Source organism: Homalodisca vitripennis, chromosome 6 (genome assembly GCF_021130785.1).
Source record: "Homalodisca vitripennis isolate AUS2020 chromosome 6, UT_GWSS_2.1, whole genome shotgun sequence".
Lineage (NCBI taxonomy): Eukaryota > Metazoa > Arthropoda > Insecta > Hemiptera > Cicadellidae > Homalodisca > Homalodisca vitripennis.
Genome location: NC_060212.1, coordinates 136,283,525 through 136,301,710, shown reverse-complemented (window position 1 = coordinate 136,301,710; position 18,186 = coordinate 136,283,525).

The following is an 18,186-nucleotide window of genomic DNA, read 5'->3' as shown; positions in this document are numbered from 1 at the left end:
ATGCAAACAATGATTGTATTAGTCAACCTATGTCTGGTTTAAATATGTTTAATAAGTTAAACAACCCTGTAGAATGTTATTTACAAAATTTTACAGTAACAAATGGCTTAGTAGTACCTGAGCTAATAAACTTTTTGAAAACTTTGTTAAAACTAAAATGTGAAACTAGCCTATCAGAAAATGAAATTTTAGCATTGTTACCATGTTATGCAAAAGGTCCACTTTTAACCAAAATAATACAGTGTAAGTCTGTCATGCCAAATGTCAACTATCTACACAGGGAATTAATTAGTGCTTTTATCCCTGTAGGCCTAATTGAAAGACTGAGACTAGATTTAGTTTATAGGCCACAAAGGTTTGATGAGCCACTGTATGAATACATCTATGACATCAAAGAGCTCAGTCAAGTTTTATTGTGTAACATAAGTGAACAGGACTTGGTAACTTGTATAAAAAGAGGTAATAAGCCTACAGATAGAAATAAGTTAATTTTTGAAAACAATCCCATTTGTTTTACAGATTTGGAAAATGTGTGTATAGCTAGTAACAATATAACCTTTAATGATAACTTAAGGGACAATTTAAGTAAGACATATGTTAACAACATGTATCCACCACATGTTGAACTTAGAAAAAGTAGGCCTACTGTCAAAAACCCAAAGTTATGTTTCAATTGTAATAGGCCTGGTCACTTAGCAAAAAATTGTTTTAGGAATCCAAAAAACTAGTCGATAGGGGAGTGGTATTACACACAACACCTAAAAATATCCCTCCCCGGTTTCATAAGTTTAAGAATAATAATTTTATAAATAGTAATACAGTAAGAAAAGAAAAACACTATTTTATGAGAGTCTATGGTAAGGTAATTAAAAATTGGAGTAAATTAAACTATAGAAAACCTAGTTTAAGACTAAATGTTAGACAGTGTAACAATATGCCTTTAATTGAAGCTATAGTGGGTAAAAATGTAAAAAAAAAACTGCTTATTAGATACTGGTGCTACAAGAGATATAATTAGTAAAGAATTTTATGATAGCCTATTATTGAATAAAAATGTTTCTAAATTAATGAAGTCAGATGATAGAATGTTTGCTGCAAATAACACTGAAATAAAATGTTTTGGTTACTGTTATGCTAAGATAAAAATTTCTAAATTTTGTTGGAAAGTAAAAGTTATTGTATTGGATAATTTAAAATGGGACATTATATTGGGAAACCCATTTATATCTAATAGGAAATTAATTTTAGATCTTGATGGAGATTCATGTTATTTTAAATTCAATTGTAATGAGAAAATAACTATTGTCAGACAACAGCCTTTTGAACATGAAGTAAACAGCATTGATGTAAAAATAGGGTGCACTAGAGCTGAGGCTGAGATACAAAACCTTATAGGGGATTTTCCAAATGTTTTTAATCCAAAATTAGGAGAGGCTCTAGATTTGGAAGTGAGATTAGTTCTAAATGACCCCACACCTGTAAATATTAGGCCTTATTTTATGAGCCCTCCTACTGTAAATAAGATGAAAACAATAATACAGGATTGGTTGGACCAAGGAATAATTGAACCCAGTACTTCAGCCTACTCCAGTCCAGCCTTTTTAACCAAAAAGGACAGACTTGTAGTCAATTATACCGAATTAAATAAAAAGTTACAGAAAATTGATTTTCCCATTGGTGATTTAAATAATTATTATCAACATCTTAGTGGAGCCAAATATTTTTCAATAATAGATTTAAGAAAAAGTTTTTTGCAATGTCCATTATCACCTGATAGTCAAGATCTTACCTCATTTAGCACTATATTTGGTAAATATAAATTTAAACGAGTACCTTTTGGTTTACATGTTGGTAGTGCTGTATTGTCCGCCTATCTGGACAAAGTCCTAGACAATATAAAATTTAAATATGTGATAAATTTTTGTGATGATATCTTAGTGTACAGTAAAGACCTTGATTCGCATTTAGTACATGTCAGAGAGATTGTAAATAGACTAAGCAAACATGGCTTAACGGCAAACCTAGAGAAAGCAAAGTTTTGTTTTGAGGAAATCTAATTTTTGGGGAACTTAATAAAATATAATACAGTAACTATAGATCCCGAGCGAACAAGGAGTATAAGAGAATTTATGCCGCCTAAGAACGCCAAACAAATTTCACAGTTTTTAGGTATGACCAATTTCTTTTCAAAATTTATAAATAATTATGCCGAATTATGTAATCCTTTAAATCGTTTAAGAAGGAAAAACGCTAAATTTGTTTGGACAAGTGAATGTCAAGATTCGTTTGTAAAGTTAAAAGAAGCTATAATGAATCCTCCTGTACTCCAGTTAGCCGATTTTTCAAAGCAATTTATAGTAATGACAGATGCTAGTGGAATAGCCGCAGGTGGTTGTTTGTTACAGGAAAACGACCAAAATGAATTAATGCCAATAGCCTATTACTCTAGGAAATTTACTGATGCCGAATTAAAATATACTGTTTTGAAAAAGAAGCTTTGAGTGCACTAATTTGCATAGAAAAATGGCACGAATTTTTTAGAAGTAAGAACCTTTAAATTAAATAACTGATAACCAAGCTTTATCCTATGTCCTCAATCACAAAAGGAAGGTAGGAAGACTTGCCCGGTGGATCGAGAGGATTTTGAATTTGCCATTTGAGGTTGGAATTTTAAAAGTTCCACCGATAATGCGCTGGCAGACGCCCTTTCACGTATGTTTGAGGGCGAGTCAACAGGAACAGCTGATCCGAGCCCCAGTGACTGCCGGAACGTTCCAGACCAGGATAAAAATAGATTATCGATTTCCTTCTGCCATTCAAACTCCTCCCGAAGGCAAACATGTAAACGAACATCTAATATAAAGCCTAAAATGCAGATAAATAATAAGTGCAATAACAAGGATAATTTGTGGTTGTTAATTAATGATTTTGCCATTAGCGTTTAAAGATTTAGAAAAATATCAACTTCAAGATAAAGAAACTCAGCGAATCATTCAATCTGTTAAAAGCAATAGTAACAATTTATGTTATTTTATAAAAAACAATTTACTGATGTACAAAAAGGAAAGTAAAAAGTAAGAGTAAGATAATTTTTTTGCCTGTACAGTTAATTGATTTAGTATATGAATTCTTCCACAGTTCTTTAATAGGAGGTCATTTAGGCATTGCTAGAACGCAAAGAAAAATTAATCAGTATTTTTATAGACCTGATTTAGATGAAATTATAAAGGCAAAAGTCAAAGAATGTAATGTTTGTAAAATGAGTAAAGTGTGCCAAAGAAAATATGAAGGCGAATTAGTATCTGTGCCATTTAAGAACAAAATGGATTGTTTATTCATAGATCTTTTAGGTCCCTTAGTGAGAACTAGAAACAGCAATGTATATTTACTTGTAGTTGTAGATGCCGCCAGTAAATTCCTATGGCTAATCCCTTTGAGGGAATGTAAAGAGTGCTGAAATATGTAATAAATTAGACCGCATAATTTTTAACAATTTTTCTGTACCTAAAATAATAGTATCGGACAATGCCGCATATTTTACATCACTGTATTTTAAGAAGTTTCTTATTTAAGAATTTTATTGAACACCGTAGACTAGCGCCTTACAGTGCTAATGGAAATCAATCAGAAAGGCATATTAGAAACATATCTACATTATTACGTAGTTTCTATCACAACTGTCATAATAATTTGGGGATAATGACCTAGGCTATATACAATTGAGTTTAAACACCGCCCATAATGAAAGCACAGGTTTTGCTGCCTTTGATTTAATGTTTAAATCATTCCTGTAATAATGCTTTATCTAATTTATGGAAGCTAAATGATCTAATTGGTGAGAATTTGTCCAAGGAAACTGTTTGTAAACAATTTAAAGAGAGCTGTGGTGAATGTAAAAAGGAGTATAGCACATAACAGTAATAGACAAAAGTACTTAGAGCAAAAATGTAAAACATCCCTTTAAGTTGCATTCCTTAGTATGGATTAGAACCCACTATTTAAGCAATAAGGTAGAAAAGTTTTTGTGCAAAATTAGCACCAAAATATGTAGGAATTTATAGAATTTTATATTCTTTAAGCCCTGTAACTTGTATAGTACAACACACTGAAAATGTTTTGAATGTAAAAAAGGTTCATATTGTAGATTTAAAATTAAATTAAGACCTGTTCTGTATAAAAAAAAAAAAAAAAAAAAAAAAAAATTTGTAGCATCCCTAGCTTAAGGAACCGCTTGCTGCCAAATTTAAAAGATAAGATAAAATCCAGGAAGTTAACTGTTTGGTGAATTCTTAACGAATGTGTCAATGGAAATAAAATATAGAAAAAGAATTTGTAAATAGACTTAGTATAAAGAAATGAGACAAAGTTGATCCTGACTGTTTGTAATGAGGGAATCAAATATGAAAAATTGTCTGTGTTTTGTATGTATGCCGAAATGTTGAATTTTGAATTTTGTAGATATATTTGAAGTGTTAAAATTCATGTAGATGTAAGATGTATAGGATGTTGTATGTAAATATATATATTAAGAGTGATGCAGTATTAATACGAAATGTGAGACTTAGCTTCTCGTGAGGGACGTTCATTCCAAAAGTATTCGATCCATATTGGTAACTTGTCCGCAAGTCTCAGGGTATGTAATGGCAAAACACTATACACAAAACACTGGTATGAATGCAAAAAAGAGTATGAATGTGGCGCCTATATAACAAAACACTACACTACACTTGTTTACGATTTAATCGCCTTAAATGCCCTTATTCTTGCAACGACCCCCGCAAATTCTAAAACGCTGCAAACGTGCACTGCATGAAAATAGTTTGCCTAAATTGATTTTCTATTTTTGGTCCCTAAGCGAGCAGTCATAGAATTGCATTGGCATGCGATCTAGCGGATTTCATAGGAAAACTTTTGAAACCCCGCGCTATCGTATTGTTATGGTTGAATTTGAATTTATGTAATGAATAAAAGGTTGAAATTAAGTTGGTTATTTAGAATATGTTTAAAGTAAAGCGGCCAACTAGGTTGCGAAATCAAAACAGGGGGGATATCTGTACCGTAAATTAGTTAATTTAAATTTCATACAATGTTAAATTTCGCAACCTAATCAGCCATATAATATAATATTATTTTACATCCAATGTTTCCGGAACTAAATTATTGGGCGGAGTAACTACCTAATTGGCACGCGTATGAATTTTTTCTTCTAACCCTTTGTAGCAACCCAAACTACGTAACCGATCAGACCTCGCGCGCTTTGTCCGTAAAGTAAAATTTATCTTTTCGTATTATTAAATTAGCCCTTTTGATGCCAAAACGTATAAAATGAATGTAACGTAAAGTAAAGATGTGAATAGTAAAGTAACTTACCCTTGAAAATCTTTTACTTGCTTGATGGAGATAGATAAAGGTTGTGGCGTCGTCCTTATGGCGACGAGCACGTTGTTATAAAATAGGTAATTTGTATCATTAAATGGCTAATACCGTCGCGAATTTCTTTTAGGCGAGTTTACGTAGCTGATGTATCTCACGTGTTGTTTGAATAGATGGCTACCATTTCTCAACTTCTACTCCTCTTCTAGAAATAACCGTTCTTAGACTACAGCTTCAATGTCTCGTCTCGTGCCAAGACGCCGACACCCGGGTTGTGAGTCTACCTATTGCGAAGGGAAGTGAAATATTATTGTTTTGTAAAGTAATACGTCGTACGCATAATTCAATAGAACATTGGATATCTTAGGCCCACCTAGAAGATATACTGTTTAGTTATTATATTCTAATTGGCAGCAACGTGGCATTACATAACTTTTCCTTTACCATCTAAAAGTGGTGCTTTTAAGTTTTCGTAATTAAACTGAACTTATAAGTAAACTTTGTATTTCTAGTATTTATTACTACGACCTCAGAAGTCACCACCCCCATGTGTTATCGTCATACGGTACAAGGTGTAGGGATGTAACTTTCTTCAGTTGCTACCTCACCCCAAACGAGGCCATCCAAGACTTCCGCGACAAGATTTATCGTTTGGAGGAGAGCGTGCTCGGCACCACTGGGCACGTTGTCGTTGGCGGTGATTTCAACGCGAGGGCCGTCAGTGGGGAATGCCCTTTACCAACTCCCGGGGGAAATACATCTTGGAGTTCATCGCCAGGGCCGAGCTCGTCATCCTCAAACAGGGTGACATGCCTACTTTCAGGCGCCCCGGGCAGAGAGGCACGATTCCTGACGTAACCTTCGCGTCTGAGTCTCTTCTTTCGAGGATTTCTGGCTGGAGGATGGTGGAGGATTACACAGGTGGTGACAACCAGTACATTGTTTTTTGATCTGCATGATGTAAACCGTAGAGTTTCCCCATCACGGGAAGGGCCACGCCGGTGGAACACCAATAAACTGGACGTGGTTAAGTTCACCGAGGTCATCTTTCGGGGAGCGCAGGCGAATCCTGGTGAGGCTGGCGCCGAGGCTTTAGTAACATCCACGATGAAACTTTATGTATCGGCCTGTGACTGGTCTATGCTGCAAAGGAAACTCCGCCGCGACAAGCAACCCGTCTACTGGTGGACTGAAGAGATTGCGGAACTCAGAAGAACATGCCTTAGAGCAAAACGTGCCGCTAATAGAGCGAGAATTCCTGCAGATAGAGTTCGTAAGTCGGATATCTACAAAGCTGCGAGAAAGTCTCTCCGCCGAGCCATCAACAGGAGCAAGTGAAATAGCTGGAGGAAACTTCGGGACGACGTCGATTCCGATCCTTGGGGTTTGGGTTACAAAGTTGCGACCCAGAAACTCGGCGCCCGCTTTCCACCCTCCATCATGGAGAGCGCAACCATTGAAAGGATCGTCACTGCCCTGTTTCCTGTACATCCACAGCGACCACTAGTTGGCTTCGAACGGGTGGTGAGCGTTCCGCATTTTACTATTGAGGAGTTGGAAACCTCCGTTCTCATCTAGAAGAGCAACAAGGCTCCCGGCCTGGACGGGATTCCCAGCGAGGCTCTGAAGAAGATTTTCACCATCAATCCCGGGTTGTTGCTGAGAATGTACAATGTGTCCTTGGTTGAAGGAGTGTTTCCATCTCCCTGGAAAACCGCCAGGTTGGTGCTTATTAGCAAGGGAAAAGGTGATCCTGAGCTGCCGTCGTACTACAGACCTCTCTGCATTCTGGACACGGCAGGAAAACTTTTTGAAAAGTTGATCCGTTCCCGCCTGATTTATGCCGTGGTAACCGTCGGGGACCTTTGCCCTCGTCAGTACAGCTTCAGAAAGGGACGATCAACAATCGACGCGATTACGGAAGTACAGAAAGCAGTTGAGAGAGCCGAGAGCCACAACCATTTCTCCCACCGAGTAGTGCTTCTTGTTACGCTTGATGACAAGAATGCCTTTAACTCGGCGAGATGGGTCGATATGTTGGATGCACTTCTGATCTTCCGTATACCAACGTATCTGTTGCGGTTCATCGAGGACTACCTCCGTTCTAGGTGTCTGATATACGACACTCGAGACGGAGCGCTAAAGGACGGTGGAATTCACCTCTGGTGCCGCGCAGGGTTCAATACTCGGCCCGGATCTCTGGAATATCGCTTATGACAGCCTCCTGAGATCCGAGATGCCAGAGGAAACCGTCTTAGTTGGGTACGCCGATGACGTTGCGGCTCTCATCGCCGCACGCAACGTTGAGCTGGCCCAGCTAAAGTTGAACCAGGTCATGCGAGTGGTCAACGCCTGGATGTCCGATCACGGTCTTTCGCTTGCTCTGAGCAAGACGGAGATCGTGATTCTCACAAAGAAGAAAATTGACACCGTTGTCCCGCTGCGAGTGGGAAGGGAAGTGGTCCAGTCAACGCGTGCCGCCAAGTACCTCGGAGTCATGGTGGACAACAAGTTAAGCTGGAGAGACCAGATCTTCCGTTCGGCGGACAAGGCTGCTAAGGTGGTCTCTTATCTTAGTAAGCTGATGGCCAATGTCGGGGGTTCCTCGGTCCAGCAAAAGACGGTTATTGATGTCCGCAGTCCAGTCCGTGCTCCTTTATGGGGCAGAGGTGTGAGCAGACGCTCTTACCAAGGAATTTTATAGGTTGCGACTCGCCCGGGTTCAGCGTCAAGCTGCGCATCCGGGGCATCCTCCTGGAAAAGATACCCGATCTGGACCGCGAAGTGGCCCAGATCCTTTGACCGAGCGGCTGGATAAGGAGCGAGCCCCACGGGCTTAAGCCAAATTTAGGCCTAGCCTGAAGTAATGTGATAAACAATCCCAGGTTAGAATCCTAAAGAGTAGAGGAGGTTTTTTAGTGGGTAAACCCGTTTTTAGGGGAGTCCCACACTACAGGCTGGCCACCTGCTTGCTTAATTGCATTTTTCCTGCCTCTCCCTAAAAAAAAAAACTCTTTCTCTCTCACACTGAACTCTAACCAACACTATAGCTTAATAGAAGTCACCGTACTTATTGTTCTACCGGCCTCTACATCCGGTGTTTGAATAGCTATATGTTCCGAAGCTTTAATTATACTTCATCACTTTTCATTTTTCTTTCTTTTTATAAACTTAGTGATCGTGGTAAAATTTTGTGTAGCTTTTAACGACTTTACTGGATTTACAGTACTTAGCTTCTCAGATAAAATAAATTTAATCCACCCCTAATTAATTATCTGCCTACAGACATTGTTTTCCGTGCTTATTTATCATAATTTAACAGTAATTGAAAGTAATTTTTTTAATTCTTCTAAATTAGATACCAAGCTAAAACGTAAGGGCATTCCGAAGTTACTATTTGATACAAATGTAAAATAAAAGTCATGGCTTGTAATGAAGAAGAAATCAGATAGCAGATTTGTAAACGTAGGGTTACAGATTGTATTTTATCACTGATCGATGACTAATCATGTTTCTTACACAATCCTTACATCGTAAAAAAAAACCTCGAACACAGAGACTATTTATTTCACTCCCTGTAAGTGATAGGGTACGTTAACATTTACCAACAATCACTAGCAAATCGCACGGGAATAAGGGTTAATTGATAATACAACACTTATAGCTTTGTGTCAATTCAATTACCTCGCTGAATGTAATTAGTTAGATAATTGCAGTTATACCACAGTAAATTGTGCCACAGATTGTGTAATATATTGTTATTCTTTATATATACTATTACTAGTTATACTATACTAATTGTGCAGTATGTACAGAAATCCTAAATACAATTTATTTTCGTGTACCTCGTGGAATTTATAACTACTAGATTATGAGTATCTAATCTAGATTCACGGACCAATGTTTAGGTAAAAAGTTAAAAGAAACTGAAAATAGTTATTTAATATATATGGAAAATACTGATATAAAGAGAGACCATGGATTTAAATTAAAACAGAGATCTACAACTAAGTTGTTACTATTAATTACTCGTTTATTTACTTGTTTATATTCACATATTTTTACTAACTAGTTATTACTTCAAATTATATATATGTTTGTATGATAAAAGATTCTGGTATACCTATCATTTATGAAATTAGGAACGGTAAAACTTAATTGTAGTAATAGGATTAGAAGAAAAATTCTGCAGATCAATCATTCCGTATTACGTGTGGTGACGTATTTTGTGGGATGTCCCGACGTGTAGCGTATGTTTTGTGACGTCATGACGACTGGCGTAAGATTGATGTAGTTGAGTAGGTCAAGGTGAATGTTTTTAAAAAGATGCAATTAGTTACAACTCATATATTTTTTAGTTATTGTTTTATTCCTTATAATTACTTAATGATTCATCTGCAGAAGGTCTTCTCCAACCGCACTACTAGCTATAGTATTAAAAAATCAAATTAAATTCAAAAAAATAATGCGGGTGCTAATTACTACCGAGTACTGTCATTTTTTATTCAATATTGGTATAGGAACTGTATACGATAGAAAAATAATATTATTTAATACAATACTATTTTTATCACGTGGTACAGTGAACCTGTATTCTGAGGAATGCACATCTTAATTAGAAACTCCCTTAAAAATTTCCAGGAAATTAGGGTTCTAATTCTTAACGTTGCCGTTCACTGACTCAATCACAGTTTTTTCGTATTTAATTATGTTTTAAATTGAGATTTTTTAACCAGTTACATATTTGTTTTTAAATGCCGCTTCATTTTTTCCTGAAAACGAGTTTTGCATATAATATACTATACATCATTCTATTATATTCAGTTATATATTAGGGAATTTTTCAGGTTCATAATAAACACCGGAAGCCGATGCCACTTGCTATTGTTGATGAAAGCGAGATTTGAAAAAATCGATGTTTAGAAGTACCTTAGATTCACAGTATGCGACTGTTGTACAGCTTAACAAACCGTCACATTTCATCTACAAAGTAAATGTAGGACAGTTAGGTGGAGCAAGGTTGGAACAATTTATGATGTAGTTAAACCCCTGGAACTCGGACAAAAAGACTCACATATTTGAGTCGGAGGTGTTAACAGTGTACGTGCTCCAATCTCAGTTCTGATGACGTAAATTGTCGAACCATCTGAACCCTACTGCCACAGGACATCCGGGTTACTGACTAATAACGACTTTAGTTCTTTTTGCGAATCTATTACCAATACAGTTGTGCACTCATATGATGTGATCGGTTTTTGACAGATATACTATATAATGTCTAAATGTATAAAAAAACTTGCGTATATAACAAATATCTCAATAATTAGATGATAATACGTATTTTAGATCTTATAAAATTGTTCATGTACTGTTCTAGTTATACAGTAGGTATGTTACGTTCTATGTTTTACAAGGTGGAGTACGCTACACCACATGTCACGTAACATGGTCGGCTAATATTGCTTCCACGTATGGGATCTTTCCTACCACGGTAACTAGAACTAGACGGTAGGGCTCACGCGCATCTGGCTGTGACGTCATCTGCACCAAGCCGGTTTGTAGACCGCACTACAAACAGCTGACAGCACTAGAGCGTTGTGTCTGTGCAGGGCGGTCGGTCTGCGTGACGTCATCTGCCCGGCGAGCCACTGCGCATCCTCCTCGTGAGCACTACCGTCTTGTTCTAGTTACCGTGTTTCCTACAATCTGAAAATTAGGCTACCCGTGTTCTACATCTATTTATTAAGCGATTTTCTCTTTGCATCCATGGTTTTCTATTAGTTCAATGTAAAAAAGTATAACTAAATCCTATGGAGTTAAAATCACCGTGATTCAGATTTCTTATAAATAAATGAAGCTTCATGCAATGTTTTAGATCAAATTGAATAGCTAAATGTGTTGCTAAGCCCTAATCACGACAACGGTTGGCCCTATTTGGTTACCTTTTTATAAAACATATACTTTTTATTTCGAGGAAGGTGTTATTATGAATAAAATAAGAAAATCTTCCAGGATTATTTAAGAATTAGACAAAATTTTAAATGTTGTAGGAAACAAAATCTATATTTGTTAACAGAAAAGAATTTGAACTTGAAAAGACGTTGAACTAAAGTTCCTGAAAGAGACAAAAACATTTGTTTTTATATATATATAAATATATATATATATATGTGTGTGTGTGTGTGTGTGTGTGTGTGTGTGTGTGTATGTGTATATATATGTTAATATGTATGTATATATATATATATATATATATATATATATATATATATATATATATATATAATAACAATGTAACTTAGAGTGAAAAGAATGGATTACTTTATAATTTTTACTGCAGATTACACTACTGAAAAATATAATCTAGCTAATGCATTGTAAATATTATTTAAAGTTTTTTTTTTACCCAAAACCAAGCTGGGCAAGTAGTCACATAAGATATTTGATGCTGTTTAGGTCCCTTGACATCGTGTATAACATTTATATAATAGAATAACGAAACACAGCGGGATGGACACAAACCCGATTAAATGTTCCTTTCATTTCCAGAATTAATTAATAAAAATAACTAAACTTCTATTATGCTAGACATGATACAAACTGCTGTATTACAATAAAAACTTAGGTAAAGTATTTCACTCATTCTGTTATGTAGGAAGCTGAACGCGATCGACGCAATTTTTGAAAATTAAATATTAGTTTTAAGGATATATAGCATGTATATTCTTGATCGGGATAGAAATTCAAAATAAATTATAGTATCATAAATGTTATAGAACAGATGTAGACTCGTTTTTATCTTAATTGGTTTTTTATACTAACCAATGTAAACATTTTTTTTTATCGGGCCAACACAAACAAAATTGTGGACCGTAAGTAAACTTAGGCAGTTGCGCCATGTTTGGACTAACAGGCCATGTTGGCTAATTGGCCTAATAGGCCATGTTTGCTCATGGAAACTTATTAATTGTACGTAATGTATCTATATTTACTTCATCATTGTAAAAAACCAAACTCAACTATTGCAAAAAAATATCTCTTAGACCAGATCTTGTTCTCCAGGTCAAGAAACTATATATAGAAGACTACTTTCAATCCTTGTAGTAAACTCTTAGTCTAAGGTAATTAGGTGCCTTAATAGTTTATAAATAGTTAAACTAATCAAGAATATATATACACGTCTATAGCTGAAAAGTATCGTAAAAAGTATTATTTCCTGCAATAAAATAAATGAAATAATAAAATTTAGTTTCCGGTTTAGGGCATTTTCCATGCCGGTCGTTGAGAGCATAATGAACAAGTGTATGCATTAAATGTCATGTTCCAACGGCAGCGGGAAGTTAAATAACAAAATATAGTTCTTATAAGGATCGCAACCCACTTCAGCCCTTATGGTTGGTTGATATTCACTACTATTTTTTCCCATTTACAGGAAGAGGCACTTTTGTGCGAAACTTTATCTTTCTAGAACAGCAGAAATTCGCAAAGAGTAAAAAATCTAGTTCTTTAGAGGTTTTTTCCCCAGTTCAATCGATATGATATTTGATAGTCACGAAATATATTATTTTATCTGTTGAGAGTATAACGCGCTTGTATTTCAATTATCATTGTTTTAAGTCACAGGGGAGTTGGCAACAAAATGTTAGTGTTAGGGATGCAAGTCTGTTGTAACTGATACACGTAGTTAATTCTAATGATTATGCTTTAGTTTTTCTATTAAAGTCATAAGGCATACGTGTGATTAAAAAAATTTTCTGATATGTAAGAAGTTATGAGTTAGTGAGCGCTTAGTATTATATCTAGAGACAAGAAGTATGTATTTTAAATAAAATTAATTTCATACCTAGATTATTGGAAATACCATCACACCTATCGTTATATTAAATAGTCGTTCCTGTAAAAATCAATTATGTTCAAACCTAAATATTATTTTTATGCATTTATAACATATTATACATGTATGAGGTTATTCAGTTACTGTGAGTAAAAATTCATGCTTCCTCAAAATCGGCATTATTCATTTACCATGTGATACAAACGTATCAATGGTTTGTAGCAGTTATACTCGTATTCTGTACTGTCTGTTCTTCCAAGATTGTTAGAAATATTACACGCAACTCACATACTAGGGCTGGATTTAAGTATATCCGACTAACAAATTCACAACAGGCCACGCAAGATGACAATCTTAAGCCCAACAACAAACAACAACAACAAAGTGACATGCGAATATGGAATTTAGCTTCAGGTCATCTTCCTCTTACGTGCAGCATCTGAACTCTAATGCTCTACACCCGACATGTAAAGTCATGTTACTCTGAAGGGATCCAAAAATAGTCGGTGACGAAGAAACTCAAAACGAACTTTTGGATCGTTTAAAGATCCCAATTGTATGCACCTAATGAGTCAATGAGTCTACGTCTACACCTAGATTACACTATATTTTGTAGATAAGGTACCTCTAATTCTTTATTATTTGTCACCGACTATTTTTTAATCCGTTCATCCGAACATGACTTCAGATATCATGAGTCAAGTCTGAAACAGCATCAGACCTAAGTTGCTGGTCGTAGTAAGAAGGTGAACTGGAGTAAATTTCCACATTTACACTGAATAAGCCCTTCCAGCCATAACTCCATTATATGCAAGGTGGCATGCCACCGCGTGGGACATCTATAGTTGTACCGTAATTTTGGCCTAATTGTAATCAGTAATTGCAAATATTAGTGTTTGGTAGATGGCTAATATTGTAGTTATAGGGGTATGGCAGTAATTAGGAGCCTTGGTTAGGCATCAATGTGGGCTACATAATCGTTATTCTGAACAATTATCTCATATTGTGAATATTTATGTTGCGCAATTTAGAAAATGTTTTTCGCGGCAACAATGCGAACGCTACAATGACAATGTGAACAACTTGGGACAGGAAGGTTATATCATTTTTAGTTTATCAGCATGTGTTATAAATTAATTAACGAAGTTACATTGGTTTAAATCTGCATTATCAGCACTTAACAAATTATGTTATTCTGTTTAATATAATATAAATAAATTTTAAAAATAAGATCAATGTTTTTGTAATCGCTTTTCTGCCACTTTTTTCTTTGTGTTAGAAATTTGAATTACAAAATGCGATACTAAAAAGTACAGTTCGTGTAAAATATTATTAAACAATTTTTCCGTGTAAGCTGTGGTCTTACATAAAAAAAATTATAATTATTTTAATACAGTATAATTTCTGTACGTTTAATATTCTTTATTTAAGTATATATATAAAATAATTATGGTTTTTATTATACTATTTTTTCATATATATATATATATATATATATATATGTATTATAATCTAAAATATTACGATATACATTACCTCAGAGATTTTTATATACGTTGTGAATCCGAATCTTTTAAATTAAAACCAAGGGAAATGTAGTTTTTTGAGCTGAGTAGAATAAAAATAAATTTTATATTGAAATAAAACAGGTGATGGCAATAACTATCTCAGAGGCACACAAAAACATCCATTTTATACTGAAATTACTATTTTTTTTTTCACAATTATCTCATTAGGTTTGATAGTATAAAACGTAAAAGGGTATATATTTCTTATCAAATTTAAAATTAAATTGTATATAAATCTATATTATAAAAACCATTCTGATTTACATATCACAAAACTAAAGTTTCTTTAATGGGAATAACCTAAACCTTTAGGCTGAAATCTAATAAGGATTATAATCAAAGTATAATAATAATTCTGCAAGGAAAGCGAGAATCTTTATTACGTTTAAATCAAAGAGACTTTTCATAAATCTCGGTACTAATCTTGATTGAGCTGACAGCGTTCTCACACATCTGGTTAAATCAAGAGCTTGGGAAAAAATCTGATTTTAGAAATATTTTATCTGAAAGGTATTCCGTCTTAATAATTTGTGTTTTACCACGCACACTAGTACAGTTCAAATTTAAAAACAACTTATTTTATTATAGTTGAAAGTTATATTTTCCAATATTGGTAATAAGAATGTATATGGAACTGTCAGTAAAAAGTAGCATTATTACAATCATATACTATTTAACTTTACTCATTATATTCGCTAGTGAATAAAGTTGTGGAGAGTCTATCCCAACAATTACAGCAATTAAATATTCTCTTTTACATTAATTCCGAAAAACTGTTATTTTTCAATCACTACTAGTTTAAAAAAATTGGAGCTTCTACACTTTGCTAAACCTTTTTCTGTAAAATACTCGTTATATACGTTATTGGCGTTATTATTTAGTACGTTAAAGCGCACAAGATTTAATATTAACAAAGAAACTATTTATTTAAACTCAAAGATAAAAATATAATAGTTAATATGCAATAATTTACCCTTAATGATATGCTCTTATATGTTTAAAAATAAATAACTTTGCAAAGTCGAATTCCGCGTTTCTATGGGAATGGCGTTTTAAACAGATAGACAATTTCTAACAGATCTTAATATTAACGCCTAAATATTGACATAACTAAAATTAACTTTTTGATGATAAAATTTAAGTTTGATAGCAGTCACATAATTAACTCACAGATATGTAAAAGCAACAGGCGAAATAAAAAGAACCTAGACTCACATAGAAACCACCCATTAAAACATTTATACTTTTGGAAAGCATTAATATGAGATGAGGAGAGGATTTTATTTAATTTTGGTTATACTTAAACAAAATTATACAAAACAGGATATGACATACAATAAACAGAAAATTAAGATGAGTTACTTCTGAAATCTACAAGAACAGTAAAACCATACTTCGGGGACTTGGAACTTCAGTATATGTTTAAGTTTGAGTCGGTTGTTATATTCAACTATTTTGAGGTCTCTTAAATTTTAACTTATACAAATATTGACGGTGATATCAAGGTACCCCTTAATTTTAAAAGTCCGCATTTCAGTTCATTTGCCATCGTTCAGTGCTTTTGTACACTAGACGAATTACATTAATGCCACAAATTACAAGGTATACAATAATGGCATGACATTACACCTATACAATTGCTGGATGTTGTGTAAAGGTTCAATTTTAACCCCAATTTGTTCTAAAATCTACTACTTGGTGCTTAGGATAGGTTAGAAGCGGCTAATATAATATCATGGTTAGTGACAGTACTATAGGCCTATTTATTAGATATAGACTGTACTACCCTTCAATACCTTTCCTGTTTTGCATCCTATAAGCCGTATAAGCTTTTTATCATATCCCTAAAACTAACTATTTGCTGCGTGGAGTGGGTTAGGAGCGGCTATCACGCTATCGTGGTTACTGACATTGGTATATCTTCTAGATATAGGTTCTGCAACTTCCCCTAGCTTCCAACGTATACTTTGCGTTCTTTGACGTGCATAGGCATTCTAGACTAAACCTAAAAGTATTTTTAGATGTATGGGATGTTTTAGGAACTTTATTAGTCCATCGGGGAAGTAATAGTGACACATATATTAGATATAGTTGCGCAAAAACTGTTACTACTCACCTCAATTCTAAAACGCATAGTTTGCGCCCTGTAAGCTTTTTTCCTATCCTCCAAAACTATTTTTAAACAGAATTTTCGGGTTATAAACAGCAAGCTTTTTGTAGTTGATGAGAGCAACAGATATAATACTATAAGCCTGAAGTTTAATTAGAGGATCATTGCTCAACGAAGAGAGAATACAACTTAAGGCTTACCTTGGGCAATTGTATAAAATGATAACTTAATTCAGTAACGTTATTAATACTTGAATCAAGAAAGTATTTGTTAGGTTTAATATATTTAATATGGCATTATTTTATTTATTAAAGGCAAACATGGTGATGATATAGTTCCATTTTTTGGGAGTAACAAGACTAACAGTAAAGGTTTTACACACAGAAATACACTTTTTAATACACAGTTTGTGACTTACAGTTAACTTGAGATTAGATATTGTTATCCAAGATATAAAAATTACGATGTAATTAAAATCTTATTTGTATTTTAACTATTTATTAGGCCTTAAGGTTTAAAGGAATGCCTCTTTAACACTAAATCGTCAGAGAGACATTCAAATGAGTTGTGGAAGAGTTTAACTCAAATATATTGTAGAGAACAACTGTCTAATCAATATAAGTAAACAAATGTTAAAATACTAAATGGCTTTACCATTATTTAGTTACATTTTTATCTAATACGTATTATCGCAATCCTTTTACTTGTTACTGGTTAGCATAGGTTTAATCTGATTTTCTTGAAACTAAATTTTTGTCGGATTAATAACCTAATCCGCACCCTAATAATCTTTTCTGTCTTGAACTATGTAGCTGACCATATTGCTGCCAGGAAACACCTTGCGTGCCTTCTCTGTTAGTAAAATGTATATTTTCGTCAAATAAATGAGACATGCGAGACATTGGTATCATTGGTTTCATGCGAGACATCTAATTTGGATGTAATATAAAATAAAATTGTAAATAGTAAAGTAACTTACCTTTGATGATGTTTTACTTGGAAGATTAATACATACTGTATAGTAGTCGTTGTGATGTCCTTCTGACGAGACCACGTTATCGTGATTGTAAATTGTCTCAGTAAATGGCTAATACATCGTGATTTATTTAGGCGATTTTATTAGTGCTTTTTAACTATGAGTACAACTTCGAGTACTTCAAGTATTCATGTTTTAGACTTCTGGTCTACTAGTCTTCATTATTCCGACTACAGCTGCAATGTCGAGCCAAGATGCTGACGCCGTGCGTGTGAGTCGACATAGACGTGAAGGGAAGTTAATTTAAAATATTTACTAAATGATT